Source organism: Chlamydotis macqueenii, chromosome 2 (assembly GCF_036417535.1).
Source record: "Chlamydotis macqueenii isolate bChlMac1 chromosome 2, bChlMac1.mat, whole genome shotgun sequence".
Lineage (NCBI taxonomy): Eukaryota > Metazoa > Chordata > Aves > Otidiformes > Otididae > Chlamydotis > Chlamydotis macqueenii.
This window is the reverse complement of record NC_141557.1, coordinates 74,642,192-74,663,569: the sequence shown is the minus strand read 5'-3', so window position 1 is coordinate 74,663,569 and position 21,378 is coordinate 74,642,192.

Here is a 21,378-nt window from a genome sequence, read left to right as displayed (position 1 = left end):
GCTATTATCATTAGTGAAAATCTTCCTTACCACCTCCAGTGCTGACTTCACTGATTGTTCCTTTTGTTCTTTTGATGATCCAGCTTAATAAAAATACAATATAGGAAATAGCCATATTGAAAGTGGTTCTGGTTATTTTGGAGCTTCTTGGGTATGATAAATACTTTAATTTTGCATTCAAGTTTTCTTTTAAAATAATTTGGTGGGACCTGAAATTTATTCCTTGCAGAAGTTGTTCTCCTGAACTCTGTTAGATAAAGCATGGATGAAGACCAGGTCACTGCAATAGTATAATCCCAAGAGATATATTGCTCGCTCTGGTGGTATACAGTGTTAGAGACAAGGAAAATATAAATAATTTGAGGTTTGGAGGGTTTGGTGTGCTGGCCAGCTGAAGAAAAACAAATAAATGATCTTGGGCTGACCTAAAAATGAATGTACATTTTTGGAATTGTTGGCAAAAGAGAAAGTAGAAACTTGAGTTCTAATCTATGTCCTAAGCAGTAGGCCGTGGTTACTCCTCAGAGAATCAAGAGGAGCAAAGTTCATATCACATCTTTACCTGATGCAGAGCAGACTTTTTCCTTGGGAAATGTTGTATTGAATTCTAATCTACCTTTCCTTGTCTTGTCCTCTTGAAGCTACTCCAAATTACATGAGGATTTAAATGACTGAATCATAAAAAGACAGAATGAAAAGACATATATTCTGGCTATCACTCTCACGATTGAGTGAGGGGGAGATACTGTTTTCATCCAAATTCTAGTGTATACTACAGTAGGATCTATTTGTCTATCTCTACCTACATATTGTGTGTAGCCTATTCTGGTTTTGTGGCCTATGCTGGAGTGCTCTTGGAATCCAGTTATGTTAGTTAAAGTATTTGAAAACTAGTAAAATAACATATTAGCACTTCCCAAACCAGTTTTTTCCTTCCTTATTTTTATCCATCTTCCAAGTACAACTAAGATTAAGTGGTTTTGAGTAGAGAGATTTTGAACATAAGCTTTTTCTTTTTCCTTTTTCCTTTTTTTCTTTTTCCTTTTTTCTTTTTCCTTTTTCCTTTTTTCCTTCTTTCTTTTTCCTTTTTCCTTTTTTCCTTCTTTCTTTTTCCTTTTTCCTTTTTTTTTCCTTCTTTCTTTTTCCTTTTTCCTTTTTCTTTTTCCTTCTTTCTTTTTCCTTTTTTTTTCTTTTTTTTTTCCTTCTTTCTTTTTCCTTCTTCTGATCCCTCCTTCTGTCCCAAAGAAGAAACCTGCCTAGCCATCCTGGAAACACTAAAAAAACCCACTAAAAATCCATAATGAGTTTTCTGTACTAAACAAAATTTAAGCTATGCAAAGTGAAGAAACGTCCTCAGTGTTTCTTACTGTCTTTGTGTGGCCAGAGCTGTGAGAAGATGGAAGCACTACCAGGATTTCATCCATGTGACAAATTCTGCCCTCACTTTCAACCCATTCAAACTTGCTGGAGTTGAATGCTACAGAACTTGGCACCTTAAACCTGTCTGCTTCCCCTTGCCTTTCTTTCCTTCTGTCTCAGAGGAAAGACTCAACTCAGCTGGAAAACTGGACTCCTTGCATTGACAAGATTTTGTTCCCAGGAACTTTCACGTATGATTTCCATCGATTCAAAGAAAGCTGTGCATGCCTGCACATGCAGAGGTCTGGATGCTTCTGTAACCTCTCCACAAATACTCAACAGTAGCATGCAGTAAAGCTACACAGCAGTTCCATTAGCAGCATAGAGCATAAAGTATTTTTTCTCCTCAATGGGAGACTATGGGGCAAGTCTGCAGGTTGTGTAAACTGGCAGTGTATGGATCTATCCCAGTTTACATCATCACAAGAGCTGGGTTCAAATCTTCTGACAGTGTTCCCTCTGTTCACCACATCAGCCGCTGGTTTGTGAAGCATCCACTGAAGATGTAATACTGTAAAGAAAATAGATTTTCTTTCAAAATGGCCCCAGGGCTTCTACAGGAGTGACCACTCTATTGCTTTTCAGCTCCTATATCTCTTAGGTAACTTGGGTAGGATTAGTATGAACTGTAACTGAGAGGGTGATGGCAGGGCAATACCGGTCGAGTTGTTCCTATCTGTGTCGGAGGAACTGGTTTAGACAAGAACAAGAAGGTAAGTAGTAGATGCTTTAAACTTAGTGGTAAAAGACAGACTCTCAGGTGCTTTGAATGCTGTACGTCATCCAGACTTCTCCTGAGACCATTTAAAGTTATTATTTGCTGCTCCAAAATCCTCTAGAAACTATTACCTTATATGAAATGCAAAGCCACTAAATTCTTTCCTAATGACAGTCATTCAAAATGGATAGTTTAGAAGAGTTATAGCTAGCTTTATGCCAGGGACTTTTTATAGTGAAACAAGACCTAAGCAGTACCTTTCCTAAGTATACCATTCAATCAGTGTAACAAAAACTGCCTGGGTCTAATGGGAGAGAGAATTACACAGAAGAAAGGTAATGAGTTTCTTCTCTCCATTTGCCAAAAGATACCTATACTGATCATCCTGTGCTGAAGTAGAATAGGTTTTATGCCAGAGTGTGTTGATTTTAGTAAGAGTGGCATTCATCACCAAATTCTTTGTGTTCTCGTCTAGCTCCACCAAATTTGTGATTAACTGATGGTACAGATGTCAATGATTGCACAAAGACTTTGTTTGCATAAAATATTTGGGCCACAGCTGTTTTAGTTTAGGATGTTGGTGCATTTAAAAAGTGCTTTTTGTGTGTTCACTATTTTTTCACTTGCTTCTTCCTTATGCTCCCATTTAAATGTGTCCACAGGACTAACAGTGTTTAGTTACTCAGCCAGGAACCAGAAACATGATTATGGGGCCTAAGTGATGAATTACACAGCAGAAATGGTGCATGGAGAAAGTAGTTCCCTTGTGAACAACTTACAAGCAAGAAATTGTTGACTCACACTACCTGAACACTTACAAGTAATTAATCCAGTCACAAACATCTGGATTAAGTTTTTTTATGTTGATGTAAATTTTACGACTATTTAAGGCACCAGCCCTTTATAGATTTCTTCAGATTTATAAGGCTTCCCTCAATATCACACAGTTAACAGGAAATACGGATGTTAAACTTGCAGTAGGCTGGCAGTGAGGTGGCTTCTCTTCAACAAGAGATTTCTTAACCTGGCACCAAAGCAAGTGTCAGTGTGGATCTTTTCTATGAGCCTACATGGAGGAGCCTTCCACTTCCATGAAGCTCGTGTCAGCAGATAAACCAATCTCTGATTAATTTAATTTGGATATATATGCACGCTCCCTCTCTCTGAAGCGCAATAGAGTCCAGAAAGCCATACTGCTAGGCCATCCAAGATTTTGTTAGATGTCTCTGACTGGTTCATTTGCATAAAATGAAAGCTGAGATACTTCTAGAGCCAAACGTAACACACCCTGGCTAACAAGAGTACCTATAACACACAGTTCAAAGTTTATTAGTGAACTTTTACTGAACAGCCTCTGGCACTTAGATTTATTTTCCATTGGCGATGGAGTGTGGAAGTAGCTGCCAGGCACAACTTTCACAAACTTGCATATTTTCGGGATGTTTAGCAAATAATCTTTGCATCTGGCCACGTCCTTCTTGAGCAGCTTTGAAGACTGAGCCTGAAACAGGCACAAGACTGGAGAGGTGAAGGCCACAAAAGTAGAGCACACCCCCTTGCATGCCTCAGAAGATGTGAAGGTCAGCTATTTCACTCTAAAATGAGTATAAGGTGCTTCTTGTGTGTAAAGTTTGACACTCTCTCTCGCGTGGTTTCCCTTAGTACTTCAAACATACAGAAAAGGTTTATGACGAAGTTAAATTGTTTAGTCTCTCTCACTAGTAAGCAGATGTAGTCGTAAGCTATCAGCTATCCCAGTATCACACATATCCTCCAATAGTCACGTGTATTTGAATGAAATCTAGTCACAGCAGCTCTACAGTTTTCAGAAGTTTCTGAAATGCCTATGAATTATTGTAGGACAAGGAAATGGGCTAAACACCTCATCAATATATGTCTCTATCTAGAATTGGAGGACAATGCTTCACAAGACCTCTAACTCCACAGCTGGGTGTTGAAAAAGAGACCTCATTCTCATGAGTGGTGCTGACATACTTGATTTTCAGTATGAGCTGATGAAATTCCACCTCTTGATCTATGTGTTGAAATGTGTACATAGGGCTTCACTCTGCCTCTTCTGAGAATATCCATTTAGCCACAGTACTGCTTTCCAAAATGCTGTAGGAGCACTATGGGAGCAGCAGGGGAAGGATTGACTCAGGAGAGCAAGGTAATTAACCTTTTCTGGTATTCTAAATTGCTCCCGAGGTTGAATTCCTTCCTTTATTAGTTGTACTACGGTCTATTGGGTTGCATGGAGCAGTTTGGCAGGATGACTATACCCAGGCTTAGTTGACAATGTCTTATTGGAATTAGCACCTGTGGAAAGGAATGGGATCAGATCATCTGCTGTTCATGAGCAGCTCTTGTAGCACCATCAGCACAAGGAGCCCAGTTGCAGCTGTCTCACCTGGTTCATCCTGCGCTTGTGGAAAAACTGCAAGGGGCATGCCCTGAGTGAATGGACATCACTGTTCTCCCATCACAACCCCTTCAGAAAAGTGCAGATAACCTGGTCACTTGTCCTCTGGAAAGGAAAGGAAGATCACCCATACTAAAACCCACTGTGGCTCCCGCTCATAATAATTAATTACTGTGTTCTTTCTCTCCCATCTCCTCTTACATTTGCTACATTTGAATGATGAAGCAATTTTTAGATGGTTATTCCTGTTCTTTGCCATGATAAGCAATTCCCAAATCTCCACCATTTAACAGTCCAGAGTAAGACACGTGAATTCATTGTTCTGTATCCTCCATTCACAGGACATTGATTCATTTTAGCATTTCAGATGTCTTACACAGGAAGGCTCAATATTTTCTGTTACGAGTTGACGGAAAAAGTAAGCTATTTATTTCTACCTCTGAGCTCTGCAAGAGCCACTTTTGTGAAGAATTGGTATGTACATGACTGCAGCACCGGGTAGCAAAGGCTGTATACCCCACCAGAGCAGCACTCTGTTACCGACCTCTGGCCAAATTACAGGGCAGAGCTACTATCTTTTATTAGGCCAGAGGTTTTTATTTTATGTGCTTAAAATAAGATATCACCTCTCTGTACCGGCATTGTCTCACCTCACTTTTGAACCTTAAATTGCTATGTTTAAAAAAATTTCCTAAAACCTCATTCCTTTCTTCCTCCCATCACAATCTTGAAAAGCTCAAGGAGTGATAAGAAACATGAGGAAGCATTGCCAAATAGACAAACTGGCAGTATGTTCAAGCTTCCTCTAGCCAGCTGTGTCATTTAGCCTCATCTGCAGCAGCCTTTGATTTTCCAGTCAGAAGTCGATTCAAAATGTATTGCAGATGATGATAAATTGTGGAGGGATTTTGCCATATGGGCCATTACTCACTGGACAATAGATTTAAGGACTACTGAGCTCATTTATAGGTCTAATGAAATAGGAAGACATATTATCTCTACCAAATTATGTACTGGTCTTCCAATAAATGCAGCCCAGTGATCCCTGGTTAAGGTAATTGCAAGCAGCAAAGAATACGCCAGAACAAAGCACTGATTCTGCATGTCATGGTAATATAATTTATTGGCCCATGGGATTCAGAATTACTCTATTTCTCTACCCAAAGACAGACAACTATGAAAAGAAGGATGGCCTTGTGGTTAAGGATTTGGATGCTGAAGATACGGTCTCAGTTTCCAGCCCTCTCTCAGGCTTCCTGTGTGGCCTCAAACAAACCATTAATGCCTTTGTGTTTTCCTTCTCTGTCAGTAAGATGATGATTATACTAGCAGGAAAGATCTGAACTGGACTGAACCCAATTCTTTTTTTTTTTTTCCTCCCCCCCGCCCCTCCCCCCCAATTTATAGTTTCCTTACAGCTTGACATTCTTTGATTTTACACCAATTACTTGCTGACAAAGACGCCTAATCCATTCAGTATGTACAGAAGAATGATGGCATTTTGTTTAGGGCATCTTTATTGAGTTCCTAAGGAACACAGATAACTCAAACACTCTCTGAATTAAACTGTTAATACTGTGTGCTGAACCACTTTTTGAAAGAGCCAAACATCTGTCTTGCCTTATGGAAGCGTGCACCTCTCCCTCCTGACTGCAGAGGGAGATCAGGATGACAGCTCTCCAGATCTTGATAGGAGGAAGGTAGGCAAACAGCTTGTGGCTGCAGTGGACCTGGCAGGGCTGGAGGGTGGCTCCCCTCTCCAAATGCTTCTGTTGAGTTCGAGATGCTTCAAGGAAATGTTTTGTGCTCAACAGATCTTTCTATGACAATTTGCAACCAGCTCTCTGTATAGAAGCATTCCAAATGAAAAGAAAAACAGCATTAAAAGCCTGTTAAATAATCTGCTGAAAGACTCCTGTCTTGCTCTGCTTTTCTACTTGCCACAGTCTGTGGGATTTTCAAAGTTTTTTTAATAGAACATAGACCCAACTTCCTAATAATAATTATCCTGTTTTTTCAATGTGTCATAAACAATAGTTTATTCTCTATGTGGTATGTGAACTCAGTCCAAAGCCCTAATTTTTCATACTCTACATGAGGAAAATTGCAAACCAGATCGGCATCTGAACTTTTTTTAGCCCCTAATTTGGGAAGTTGAACCAAACCTTCCATCTGAAGACCCATGAACTCTGACAAACTCTGAGTCTGAGTCCAAGCTTTGTATTATCTCTCTGGTATCAATCAAACAGACTATAGGAGCAGCTTCAAACATAATCCCTCTCTTCCCATGCCCCTTCTTCATTCCTGCAATGTCAAGCCAGTGTTGAGGATGTTTTGACAGGCTGCCAGCTGTAAGACTGTAAAGAGTGGTTAACCCAGCCTGGCTTGTGACTTCCTAGCAGCAGACAGCACTAGTGACAGAAGAGATGTGCAAGTGGTAGAGATGGGAGGGGTATGCGTTATGGTCCCGCCACCTCCTCCAATCCTTTTCAGTCACTTCTCAGAGAGTAAGTGACTGTGCTTTAAAAAGCTTTCCTATAGCATGGAGAAGATTGTGAAGACTGACAGAATTTCTTAGGCACAGCCACTGTCTCCTTGCTCCTGTACATGCACACACTGTTGCCTAAATGCCTGTTAACTGCACTAAGATGCTGAATTTCCAAGTTATTCCGTGGAATGAGTTGAAAGCCTTTTCTGGAGATCAGAGCAAAGAGGGAATCTTTTCCTTAAAGTAATTTTCTATTTCTTTTTCTTTCCCTCCCTTTTTCCACATAGCAGGGTGCCATCAGCTGGGTCTCCCTCTTGGCAACAATATGATAGATGGCTACGCATCTCGGGTTTGCAGTGAAGGCTTCTTTGGCTTATGTCTGTCCGGCTAGCAAAACAGAGGGAGCTGCCAAAAAAAACAGTTTAAGGTATGAAAGTTAACAGTTAGCAATAACTGTGGTGTGAAACATTCCCATGAAATCCAGACATCAAGGATGCTGCTTGGAATAGCTTGAATGTCCTGCATTCTTTTCCAGTGAAAACAGAGTAATACACCAGCAGCGTGGGAGACAGCAGCCAAGGAGGAACACACGAGCCCCAGAGAACAGGCCATCAATTTTCTTGCTGTGGCTGGCTGAAGGAAACTGAAATGTATATTGCAGTGGCTTCTGACGCCAGCCGCTGCTATGTGCGCCGCACTTCAAACTCAAAATACGTTACCCTAAAAACTGAACAAAAAAAAAAATCCACAAGCTATTAATAGATTTGTATAAAGAAAACCCTTGTACTTTTTAATCATTTACATATGGGACTGAGAAACCAAGCATAAAATGTCAGTGTGGCTATTACACGGGTCACTGGAACAGGTTTATGTTAACTAATATGCTGAAATAGTAGATTAGGAAGAGGATAGTTTATGGCCTTTAGTTCATTTGTTGACAGGAAGAATCAGGAGCAGATTTGTTTTATGCCTGATCCCATCACAGAACAACTAGGAATGGAGCAGTGATTAAAATTCAGGCCACTGGTATGGGGTAATGGCTAGACTGCGTACACATTTTTTGTGGGTGAATGAGATGCTTGCAAAGGGGGAGAGCTAATGAGCTCACAGAAATTAGCAGAGCAGAGTGCTCCAGTGTGACCCTCTGAAGTGACACAGCAAAGAACTATTATTTGACATCCTGTTGCAGAGTTGATAAATACCCCAGTCCCTCGTGTGATGCAGCACTTGGGAAGAAAAGATCTTCCTGATACCTGTAGGAAACAAGTTTCTTCTTAGGAGAAAGAAGTGTGCTAGCCTATGTGGCGATACTGATGTTCTAGCAGGTCACTAAAAGTAGTGAGGACTTTCCAAAGCACAGCCACTTCAGCACATCTGAAAACCTCGTTATGGTTTTAAGCTCCCATGCTCTGTTTGATTGCTGTATATTGTAATTTCTAGCTCAAAGATGACTCTTTTCTCTTGCCTGCTATTTTTTTTTGTGTTTATCCTAGCTTTATGGGCAACTCTTGTGAGAAACAGAGCATCGCTGAAAACTCAAACCATTGATATCCACTAGGCCTTTTTAGGGTTTAATCAGAACATAATGAAAATCAAATCAATTGAGAAGACCTAGGTGACTTGTGACATAAATGTGTAAGTGAATCCTAAAAGTATTGCAAAAACCTATCAATAATTAGTCTCATTCATCTTGCCTGCAACCAGGCCAAAACTCAAGTTGAAATTCTCTATGCAGTCCTAACAAAGCAGACTGCAGCCCTCAGAGTCTGGCTTGATCCGAGGCAGTACAGAAGGGCAGTGCTCCAACTTTTACCTGGGTTCCAGCACTGCAACAGCTTCCCTCCACCCTCATGTATTTTTCTGTTTCGTGATAAATTTTACATGCTGTTTTGGCTGTGCTGGCATCCCGTGAGCTGTATGGAACGCTCTTTAGAGAAGGCATCTGCAACAGGGCTTTCCTGGTCCAGGTCAAGGAGGCAGCAGGGAGCAACTTCTCCATCTGGCTCCAGAAGAATAGCAAATTTTTCCTCATGTTGGGGGAGATCTGACCAAGAGTAAGATAGCTTTGAGCTGTCAGTTTTCCCCTGGCACGCAGTCAAAGGTCTCTACTCAAATTGTCAACAAGCAAAAAGGTAGAACAATCCTGGAAAGCATGAATTCTGCTGAGGAACAAACCCTGCAGTGGGACAGATACGATACCTGCCTTGGATCTGTATCTAGCCACAAGCAAATATTTTTTTTCTTCTGTCCACCACAAGTTTTACATTTACTATTTTGATTTATTTTCAAGTGGTAGACAGCTTTTCAGCTCCATCTGTCAGGCTGGGGCAGCACATCTCACATAATCTGACAGCACCAATAAAAGTAGAACAGGGATTTATAAAAAATGAACCTACATTTCAATGCAAATACTGTTACAAATGGGTATTAAGATGTGGCATTCTGATCCCCATCTTTCATGAAGAATGATGTCTACTGTATTATTTTCCTTTTTTTTTTCATTTCCTTGGAAACTAAACTTTCTCAGAACTGGTAAGAGAAAATGTTTACATCTAGTTTTCATAGATTCATTTGAAAAATAAAGAAAAGTAATTACTCACAAATGTTTTATTTCTTTTATGATGTGATAACTTTTCACTTCCATCCCCCTCCCAGATTTAATCTATTTCACCACAGCTCTATTTCATATATTATCTTCAGATCAAACTGTTTCTTCCCAAATTGCATCCTAATGGATCATCTAGCTCGGTACATCACTCCTCCATGTTGTCACAAGCACTGCTGTAATACAGTCTCAGATCGGTGTATCCAACTTTTCAACCTCAGTAGGGTGATGATAAATCTGTTCTTTCACCTCTCATTTATTTAATTGAGACATTGTGGCAATTCTGCTTTCCACTTTCTTTTGCATACTCTTACCCCTCATACTGTTCATGTCTTGGTACTTTATCTCTGCAGAACAGCAAGGATTTTTAATGACAGACTGAGGATGGCGGCATATTCCTGAGAAATTTTGAGATCAGGCATTTCGTTAAAGGCAAAGTGGGGAGAAAAGGGGAAAAGATGTTTTGATTTTCTTTATATAGCATTCTTCTTCCTGCTTCTATTTTTTGTGCCTCAAACCATATTTGAAATGACACAAACATGAGGGAAAAAATATTTTTGATGTCTCTACATTTCAGAAATTAAATACTCTTCTCTGGAAGAGCTTAAGCTAGTTCTCCAAATGATTATCTTAATGATTCTTGCCACTTTTGCAGCAAATTTTCAGTATGCACCTTGAAAACTGATCTCATCTTGTTCCATAATGCCATGTATATTGAACAAAGACCCAAAAGGTAACCTAACAGTAGCCCTCCTGTCATTATTATTGAAGCCAGAGATTAAGTATACAAGTATTTAGGCTATTTTGTTTGCAAAACCTAGAGATCTGCAACACCTGAGAGATCTACAACCGTGTGAAAGCTGTCCTGTCTTGAACAGTGTTGTGTGATTCTGGAACCATCAGTAGCTGGGGGTACAGGATCTATTTTCAATAGTTCAGGACCAATGATCTCTCACAAGTAGTTTTGACCCCACTATGTGGATTAGAGAGTTTATGAAACTACACAGCTCCAAAGTGTGTCTGGGACCTCCAGCAGCAGGAGGCTGAGCGGGATGCTCAATGGCATCTCAAACAGCAGACATTTGGGCAGCTGAGCTGAGCCCGGGGTATTTCACTTAATCAGAACCAGTAAAAATAGGAAACTACACACTGGTTTTGACGGAAGAAAGGTAACTACCTTTTTCTGCTCTTTCTAGATGGAAAAAAGACTTACTCAGATCAACTGAAAGAATAATTCTACAGAGGAAATAAGAGGAATTAGGTTTTATTTCAGCATTTCTGACTGCTTTTTTTCAAGGAATGGTAATGGAGGGACAACAGTCAAGGTCATGTATGCTTACTGATTCTAAATTGAGGTAATACTACCTTCTAATAACTTGTTGCAAGCATTTTCACAGTGATTACAGAAATATCTCACAAGAAAGATTGTTTTAAATTATTTCTTTCTTGCAGGATTTTCTTCTCTCAAACCAACATAATAATTAAAGTGACAATTTTAACTCAGGACCTTTGTTACTTAGAGGCGATACTTTTATCCTCCTGAAAAGAATTTGGAAGAAATTTTTTTTTTAAGTTTCGTATGGAAGAACACAAAGGTACAGGTAGTAGTAGAGGTGTCGTTGATGGTTGGAGCCCATTCCTCTGCTTCGAACCTTTAATAGAGTACAATTTGTCAACTGAGATATTTCTAATAGATAAGTGAGCTGTGTTGTTAAGTCTCCTCACTCTGGGTGTTGGAAAGGGTAAAGGTTCTTCCATGGAGCAAGGAAAAGCTCTCCTTTATAATACACTTGTCTCGTAAAAAATGTAAGTTTAAATACTTTCTGTGATGCTATAATTCAAGACTGAAGCAGAACCACCATGCTGCAGCCCAAGAGAAAACAAGGACATTTCTGAGAGAGGTGCATTTTCACCACAGGGGGAAAAAAAGAAAAGAACTATGGGGGGAAAAAAATCAGATTTTTTATCTCCAGCAATCATATCTCAAGATATACTTATACATCTGCTATATATTTGGACTGTTTTACCAGCATCTTTCTATTTAACCAGGTGAGCAACTTTACCTATGGAAGAGGAAAAGATAACAAAAGCCTACAAGGGGCATTTGTTATGATGACAAACTTGAGAGTAAAAATACAATTAGATTAAGAAACACTGTGGGTATTGTTAGAGCCATGTCTCTTTGTTCCCCTTTTTATTGCAGAGCCCTGTGGTTTGGAGGTACTTGGCATTCTCTTGACTGGTTCTGCTTCCCTCCTACGAATTTCCCTCTAGGATTAGACAGCAGTACAAATATTATTGCACTCTGCAGGCTTTGCCTTCTGACCTACTTGACAGAGACATATGTGATGGAGTCAGAACTGCTGAATAGAAAATGTCTTTCTTAACTCTGTAGTGCTGGAGGGATGCCAGGGTCCAGTAGTTCATAAAGGAGATGGGGCTGGTAGAGCTTCTGAGGTAAGTCAGACCAAAAAAAGAGCCTTGGGTATTTAAGGAGAAAAAAAAAAATGTGGGGGAGAGGGAAAGAAGAAGTAGTGGGAAAGAAGGGGACGGGGGGAAGTTAAGGATGCTAGCTGGGTGTCTGGTTCCCTCAGCAGTGGGACATGTGCTTCTGCAGGAGCTACACGGCTGCACCTCTCAGTCCACCCCGTTGGCCCAGAAAGGGGCGTGAAGCCCCGATGTATGTATGTACAAGCATGTTAAGTGTGTTTCCCCAGGACAGACTCCTTGGGAATGAACTGGAACAGTTAGAAGTGCTCATAGATGGGAGGGCCTTCGCTGCCCAGTGCTCCGTTAGTGGCCATCCCACTGCGCTGTGCAGCTCAGCTGCTGGCAGTTGGGTGAGAACCTCCTCCGCATGACTTCCCTGTTGTTGCTAAAGGACTGGGGAGCTTTCTGGAGTGCTTTGCCAAAATATTTCATTATGGTGAAATCTTCCATGGCAGAGTAACGATAGCAAAAAGGAGGGGCTTGCAGGCTTGCTTGAGACCAGGCAGAGCCTCAGCAGGGACCGTGCCAGCCTCCCACATAGCTCTGCTAGGACGACGCTGTCCTGACCGGCAGCAGCCTGCTGCTCCAGGGCTGCGGGGAGAAGTCAGGGCCTCTCCTGACTTCCAAATATGTGAGGTGGAGGCTGTGTTGGTATGTGTGTGTGAATGACGTGGACAAAGTTCCTCTGGAGGATAGGTCTAGACCACCACCATCACTCTTCCTTTTGACCTTGGCGAGGGTTTGAGCTTCACCCGCCAGCGGTGGAAATCTCTGCCAAGGCACTGGACTGGCCTGGTATGCGCGCTGTGCTGTGCTGCAGACTGGCGACGCTAGGGAGGGGGTTCAGCCAAGATAAAAATCAACAAGAATCTTCCCTCATAAATGCAGTCCAGTCCAAACTCAGATGCTCGTGAGCTCTGCAAAAGGGTTGTTGATCCTGCTTGGATTTTGCTTAGCTTTTCTCCGTAACTGCTGTTACTCTCTACTCCCTGACTCCATCAAGGCTCTGGTGTAAAAATACTAACATACCATGAAAACCACTTGTCTAACAAAAGCACAGTAAAAGTAAGTCGACTTAGGGGCTGGGCTGGTCCTTAGCATTTTGTTAAAATTACAAATTATGTCTTCAGAAATGGCCAGAAAAGTTTTCTTTCACATGTCATTGGAATCAGAAAGCACAAGAAATTTTCTCAGGGGCTTGTTTGATGTATAGCCTAATTTGTACATCAAAAGGAGTTGGTTTACTGGACAAACTTTGAAATACATGTTTTAGTCTTTCCATGATTTTTTTTTTCCCAGCACTGCGTTAATGGATTTTTGCAGGTCCTCTTCAGTGGGTATCATAATTTTGGAGAGAAGTACTGTGTTTTATAGATTTTTTTTCTGTTTTTCTCTAAGGTAAGCAGTTGTAGTTGTCTTAAGAGTCAAATCAGGCACTGAGTCATGGAAAGGAGAGAAGATTTTATTGAATTTAAACCAAAACGTTAATTGCCATCTTCCCCATGTGAAATACTGGATTTTAAATACTAGGTATATGTGGCTCATTCACACTGTAAATGCAACGTATGCAAAAACCACAAGAAAAGAATATGCTTTGGATAAACAGAAGCGGGTGATCACATATAGCTAATTTGTATCCATATTACTTGTGAGTTACACAGTCAGTTTCAATTTGAAGGACATCTTGCAGATCTTAGTACCTCTCGCTATAGGGACTAACCTTTCTTTTTAATTATTGGACTTTAGGAGCTTGTGCTATAATTTTGGTGTTAGCATTTATCTGCTGAAAGAAAAAAAAGGCACAGCCTATAAATCCTGCTTTTTCTAACACATCCAACAATAGTCTTTTGTGGTCTGAATTACTGTAGTTCACTCCACATAAAGAAAACAAGAACGCAAAGCTTGCGGCAAGCTTGATACTGGGCAAGAGCAGCATGAGTGGAAATTGCTCAGTGAGGTCCCTGCACTGCGTAAAGTGTATGTAAAGGACACAATGCGGTCTTGTGGGCACTGAGTGAGAAACTGCATGTCTACAAAGCAGTCTCCTGCATCAACACATTTCACAGAGCCAGTGACGGGACAGACATCCAGAAGTTTTACTTTAATTATTTTTTTTGTTTTTCCTAGCTTGCCTGCTCGTTGAAAAGCTGCATTTTATTTACCATTAATATTATTTGAGAGGCAGAGTTCCAATTTTATCAGTATATAATTCTGACAAACGGGGTTCCTCATTTTCCTTCTGAGATTTCACATGACTGGCTAACTTTCCTGGCAAGCTGTGCTTTGTATCGAAGGCTCTCCTCTGCGGAGTCGGCTGGATGAGTTTTCACTGAAACTAAACAGGGACAACTCTGGTCTGCCGGGGAAGCATACCAAACCCCTGAGCTGAGCGCGTCTGTATCTAGCACCGCGTCTGTATCTAGCACCGCGTCTGTGCTTTCAGCAGCAGACGATGTCTGCTGGACGCCACCACAGCCACTTTCCTCTTGCGGGGCGTCTGGGCTCTCAGCACGGCTTTCGTTGCTCCCGGATTTACCTCTCACCGTGACAATTCAATAGTCTCGTTAAGGCCTTGGTTGAGAAATCTTTTGTGGGTTGACCCTTGATAATCTCAGAGACAACTCTGCGCTCTCTAACATCTCTGCTTTTCTCTGCAACCGCAAGAAAAGTGGAAAGAGGGTGGAGAAGGTGGCAGTGGAGCCACTCTGGCAGATTCCTGGGGTCACGCCTTCCCCTAACAGGGAAAACACAGTGGGATTGTCAGCAAAAGCTCTCTCCTCCTGAATATGGATGAAAAGGCAGTGCCTGATATTGTATTTTTAGGATTCTGTAGCTGCTTTTTTATTCTCTGAAGACTCCAGCAGCCCTGTAATTTGCAATTCCAAAGTGCGTGTGCACATAATGGCAGGACAAAAGAGATAAAAACTAAAAGTACTAGAGGAAGAGCAAATGGTGACACTAAGCCAGAAGTGTTACACTGTTGTGCATCCTGAACGATTTTATCTACTGCTTTCTAACTGTCTTATTACAGAAGTTATGAGAAATCTCAATGTCTTAAACTAAACTCTAAGTTTTAAACACTATGCCAACATTTAGAATCCCTCCTCCCTCAGTAACTCATAGTTTGCTTGTTCTTGAAATTTTATCCTTTGAAGCTGTGGAAGAAAAGGATAAGGATTTTACAGGATCTAAGGGCATTTAGAACAAAGAAGGGTCTGGCTGAAGTTGCTGCCAGAGCTGTCACACTTAATTCCCTTTCCCAGTACTTGTCTGAAAGGTGGTAGATGACCTGCACTTTTCATTTCAGTCTTTAAACTTGATCGATCTGGCCTGGGAATTTTAAATTTAAATGGTCCTATTTTTTAGGGGGTGTCACCTTGAAATCCCTGTAGGCAGGGAAATGGCTGATGTTGCTTCAGCCTGCTTGGTATAAATGGATGATATCTTGAGGGAGGGAGCAATATGCTGTGACACAGGTTGTTGAAGGACTAATCAGATTAAATCTATCTGCACATCTACTACTTGCCCTTCCTGCCCTTCAGGTTTTCCCTTTTAAAATACTTGGCCTCCCCCTTGACCTCTACCTCCTCCCAGTGGCTGTCTTTCAGCAAGACAAAAGTGAGGAGGTTTTTGTCCCTGTAGTGTATGTTCTTAGCAGCATGCAATGTGCATCACTACTGAAACGATGCTAGGGAAGGGAAAGGAATACAGCTACCAGTTTCTTTCACTGGAGATACTGGATGTTTTTTCTCTCTTCCAGTGCGAGTCCTCTCTAGCTGCATGTTTCCTTTCCTTGTTATATTGCCGAAAAGAGGCAGCATCGTGCCTAGATGTAGTCACTCAAGCTTCCATAAAGCATGAGGTCCTTGGAGATGACTTGTGCTTCCTGTCCTAGACTAGAAAATGCCATCCTTAGAGCAGCAGTTCACTTGGACTCTCTCTGGACAGCAGGCTTTAAGAAGAGCCTCACATGTATGTTTACTTCTCCATTCACATTTGTTTCCAACTGCCCTTGTATTTCTGTGAGGAAATCTAGCCACGATTTAGTATATTTATTTTTTTGTCCTTTGGTCATATATGAGACACAAACCTTGGAAGGAAGTAGGGAGAAGTGGCATGGGATTTTGTCTGTGCAGGACACAGGACAAGAAGAAGTCCTGTCTCTCCTTAGAAAGGTTGGGGCATGTCTGTCCGTAGGCGAAGCACAGAGAAGGAATGGTACTTTCTTAGGACATACACATGAGAATATTGTTTCCAGGCTTGCCTGTAATTTCTGTTAGGCTGATCAAATTTGCAGTCTCTCCAACTGGGACTCAATATCCAACAGTAAGAAGGGGGTCCTTCTTTGAAGAATTGACATCAGATGCAGAGAACTTTTCACTTTATGGCCCTGGGCAGCAAACACCAACTTAAATTGACAAGACCCCAGGACTGCTAATTAGAAACTGGCAAAACCAGGACATCTGGACACCTTATCAGAGGTTTATCAAGATTACTGTTATGATCCATACAAACCCTTAATAGGAATCAGCTGTCAAACAAGTGAAGTAATTTAGGCAAAGATTGCAATTTTTTCTTTTTTGTTATAACTATAATATGTTACAAGCTGAGTTCTTAGAGGCTGTAATAACTGCGCAGTTTCATAACCACCGTTTTTATGCTCGTTGTTTGACTCCCTAGCCAAAGAGACTCTGGGCCAAATTCAGAAAGCGAGCATGGCTTTAAAGCAGTCAGTGCAAACCCCTCTGCCAATACTGGCTCTGAACTTGCCCTTTAGCTGTAAGGCCGTGGCCCTCTCCATCACCAAGGCGGCCTTAAGTCTGTTCCACGGCACTTTCAATTACGAGAACTCTGCCACATCACCTTGTCTTTATGTGGTCAGCTAGAAGAGTTATAAAAGACTGTGGGAGAAAGAAATGACCTAGTAAAAAAAGGTAAAACTGAGTGTGTGGTCCCACATTTTCCACCAGAGAGACTGGAAAGAGCATAAGCTTCCTCAGATTGCACAAACTGAAGATTATGATCATTGTTTAGTCAGTATCTTTTATTGAAGAGAAGGGACAAAAGCCATCATCATAAAGGAAAGATGGCCTTGTGTCTTGTGCTCTGGGAAGCTCTGGGTGCTTTGATCCCCACACCTAGGGGAGAGCTGAAATCAAAATGCCCCTTTTTTATATAATTTAAAACCTTTTTTTTCCCCTAAATCTTATTGAAGCCATAACCAAGGAAAGCAATAAATGAAATGCGGAGAAATGGAGCTTGTGCCTGATGTTAGGTCTGCTAACCACATGAAACATGATCCCACTGCCTGTTCATGTTAACTCTGAGATGTGCTAAGAGGCTAAAGAAGGGACAAGTCCACGGCTGGGCAAAACAGCCAAGAGAAATTGTATCTGGAGCATAGCCTAGATTAGTGACTACCTTGTTTTGTGCTTTGATCTGGTTTGAGCCACCATTCTAAGGAAAGTAGTATAATCTATGTAAAATTAAGTCAGTTTCAGCGGACACTTGCCAAATTAGTTTTTTACAAGGAAGTGGAATTTCACTGTCTTAAATAAGCCTGGCACAAGCCTGAGCAAATCCAACCTCTATGTTTGTAGAACTTCAGATATAGTTTAGGTTTTGCAGTGATCCAATTTTTGTTTCTGGATGCAAACTTTTCTTTGGTTGCATTTTTCCAAGTGGATGATGCAGTCTTGGACTTACAGAATATTTCTCAAGACTGAAAAGTGCAAATTTATTGTGCTGCTGAATGCTTGCATATTTTGGCAGGTGAGGAGGAACCTGGTAAATGAGGGGTTGGAAAGGACAGCGTTAATACAAACATGGACTCTTTGGATCCATTGGCTGTGCATAGAGCTTCAGGTAAGGCTATTTCATCAATCCTCCCATGAGCATAAATGATGACTTGACAGCAAGGCAAATACTCTAAGAAGATGGGACATTTTATCTTGCCTTCAAAATGTAATGAACAGACATGCCACGAGATGCAGATTAGTTGCATTTTAGCAGCTCACTTGATTCAACAATGTTTACTGGAGTCAGACTGGTAGATAGACCATGGAGGAAGGCCTTCAAAATTACCAGTTGAAACTATGGCTCATTTGCACATGCTGCATACATTTTGGGAGTTGTTTTGGGGGTTGTTTTTTTTTTTAATCCTTATTCTGTACATAATTTATTTTGATATTGTCTTTCCAATATATGAGAAAAAAACAGTTGCACTCTTCCACTTGGATTCACTTAGTTTTTAAAGAGATAGCATGATAACAGAGCAGATAACATAGTGTCTACACAAGCGACAGCCACAGTGACCGGCAGGTTACTGTGCCTCAAGCCATTAGGGCAGAAATTTTGTGAAATAATGCAGCTGTCACTTGAGAGATAGCTGTTTGCTTTTCGGGTTGTTATAAAAACCATCTGAACAGCTCCCCTGTATCACCTGCCTAAAGAGTTTTCAGGCTGGTACAAATATTTTTATTTAATTATCCTACCCTTGTTGATCTTAGGTGGGATCCTAATTCAATTACAAAAGTCGTATTATAAAAAGAAAATAAAACCCCCAAATATTTACATGTTCCAGTGGGAAATGCTTTTTCACTTTGCTATGTTCCAGACAAAGCTGCTAAGTGATAACTGAAAATTAATGCTATTTTTGCATTTGTGTTTTTTAGTGAGAAAATCAACTGCACAGCACTGGTTAAAAACACACCGACACTTTAACAGTGGACTGCAGGGCCTTATAACCTACCAAAAGTCTCCAGTGCCTTGTAACTACCAGGCTGCCTGTAGTAAACAGGCAACCTTCACCATTTGCTTTCCTGTCTGAATTAATGCTGCAAAGATGAATATTCACAGGGGGGAACTTCTTTCTCGAACATAAAGGTCTCTCCGATATACGTAGCTGACTAATATTGTTCAGATAGATGCAGTTCTTGCATCTATCCCCAAAATAGCTGGGGTATTCATTGATTTGTCCACAGATCCCTCACTTGGTAAACCATATTTCATTACTACTGGTTTTGGGAGAGAAATCTAACAATATTTGTGGTGTTCAGAGAGCTATGTCAAACATCCTGTGTTTAGCAAGAATATAAAGTATTTCCTATCAATGGATGACCCCGGTTGCTATGTCCTCTCTCAAATTCCGTGAATTCAATGTGTAGAAATGCCAGATTTGGCGCTTTTAATCTAGTTCAGGCATTCTGGTAAACAGTGCTCAATGCTAGCCCACGGTAGCCTGACCTCAGTGTAGGCATAAAAAAAGCAGGAGCTGCAATACCTGAAAAGCTGTCTGAAAGAAATAAACTTCCCTTTTGTACTTTTCCCTTTTCTTTGGTTAGCCTGACTTGAGCATAAAATAGGAGGACTGTCACGTTGCAGCATGTCCAACAATGTGCATTTGCTGATAGGAGAATGAGAATCACAGTCAACTGATGTTTCCTTGACATTTCTTCAGCAGCTACGAATGGCCTCAGTTTTACAGTATAACTGAACCAATAAATAGTGATCTTTCTGCAATGCCAATCTCAGTTTCTAGAAATGTATTGCTTTTCTCTGGCTTTCATACTGGATTCTACATAGATTATTAAAGATGTGACTGATAGTTTTTTTTTTCATATTGACCTATCTGTTCAGATATTGTATATGTTTGTGTTTTTGCATATAAGCAGTCTTCATCACCATAATATCTAAATGCCAGGAATGGTTAATGCATCCTTCTGTCTGCTTACTTGCATTGCTACAATTACTAGTCTCAGGATACAGGCACTATATACAGGCACTGTCCAAGCTGGGACTCACACCTGTACCTTTCTTCAGCCTTGCCCAAATACTGACCCCATTGTTTAGTAACTCAAATTACTGACGGAAGCTGTGTAATGAATCTCAGAAAAGCTAGAAGAATGAGGCAATTATGCATGTATGCAGTTTTATAATGAAAGTTTTTCAAAGCTGCTTTAAAAATGGAAAATAATTCAGTATTTATAGGGCAGCAGATGCTAGTGGAACACTAACTGAATTTCTGCTGCTAAGATTGCCTGTCTTGGTTTTTGTCATTATGTGTGTAGTAATCACACTGTGTGATGTGTGCACACTCTCAAGTGTCTGTAAAGACTTAGACAACTTGCTGTCTTCTCTTAGGGCGTTGTAGACCAGAGGAAACATGGATTTGATACAGACTGTTATGATCTACTTATCTACTTCTGTAACCTGTCCTCTTGCTTCATAGAATCATAGATCAGAATCATAGAATAGATTGGGTTGGAAGGGACCTTTAAAGGTCATCTAGTCCAATCCCCCTGCAAGGAGCAGGGACATGTTGAATGACTCATCTTAAATTCCTTCAGGCAATGGAGTGTTTCCTTACAACTCTTTCAAGCCCCTGTCTGTCTGAGAATGTTGATTCTGAGTCTGTGGTAAAAGAATAGTTCTCAATAAAAGATTTTTTTTGGAGTGTATGTGTAAAAAATGAGGTATTTTTAAGTCATGGTGTTGATTTTTTTTGGTGTGTCTTTAAGGTTGACCAAGGCAAAATAATCAGAAAGGTATCACACTTTCTGGAACTCATGTCCTTCCAGCAGATCTGTACATCCGAACCCAGTGGGAAAGGCATCCAAATCACCAGCCAGCTGAAGAGCTTGGATCAGGAAGGATCTCCTGAGTAGTCGTCTTTGACTCAGTCACCTGTTAATACAGGCAATCATGTCACATAATCCCTCATAAACTGATTGAGTGTCACATTTCAACTACTAATAATGAATTACCAGAATTTTTCTGCCCTTTCTGCTAAAAAACTTGTCATAATTTCCGGTGGGAATATATTATCGACCTATCTGTTGCTATTTGTTCTTCTGACAACATCATTCTTTAGCTTAAATAGCTCGTGAGCCCTCCTGGTGTCTGCTGCCTTCATGTATTTATAAAAAGTGAACACAGTTCAACCTTCTTTTTGCTAGACTAAACAAGACAGGCTCTTTTGGTCTCATCGAGAAAGACAGGGTTTTCTTACCCTGAGCCTGAAGTCTTCCACAATTGTCCCAGTCTGAATAAATTCATTCTTGAATGTGGGTGACCTGAGCTGGATAAAGTCTCGCCAAAGACTTGCACAATAGCATTTTGAAAATTCAAGCTGAGCTTGGGGTTTTCTTGGTTCTGTATTTTGCTTTTTGTGTGGCAGGAAGTAAGTTTTGGATGCACTATGTAGGATTTTGCTATTAAATAGGACAATTTATTTT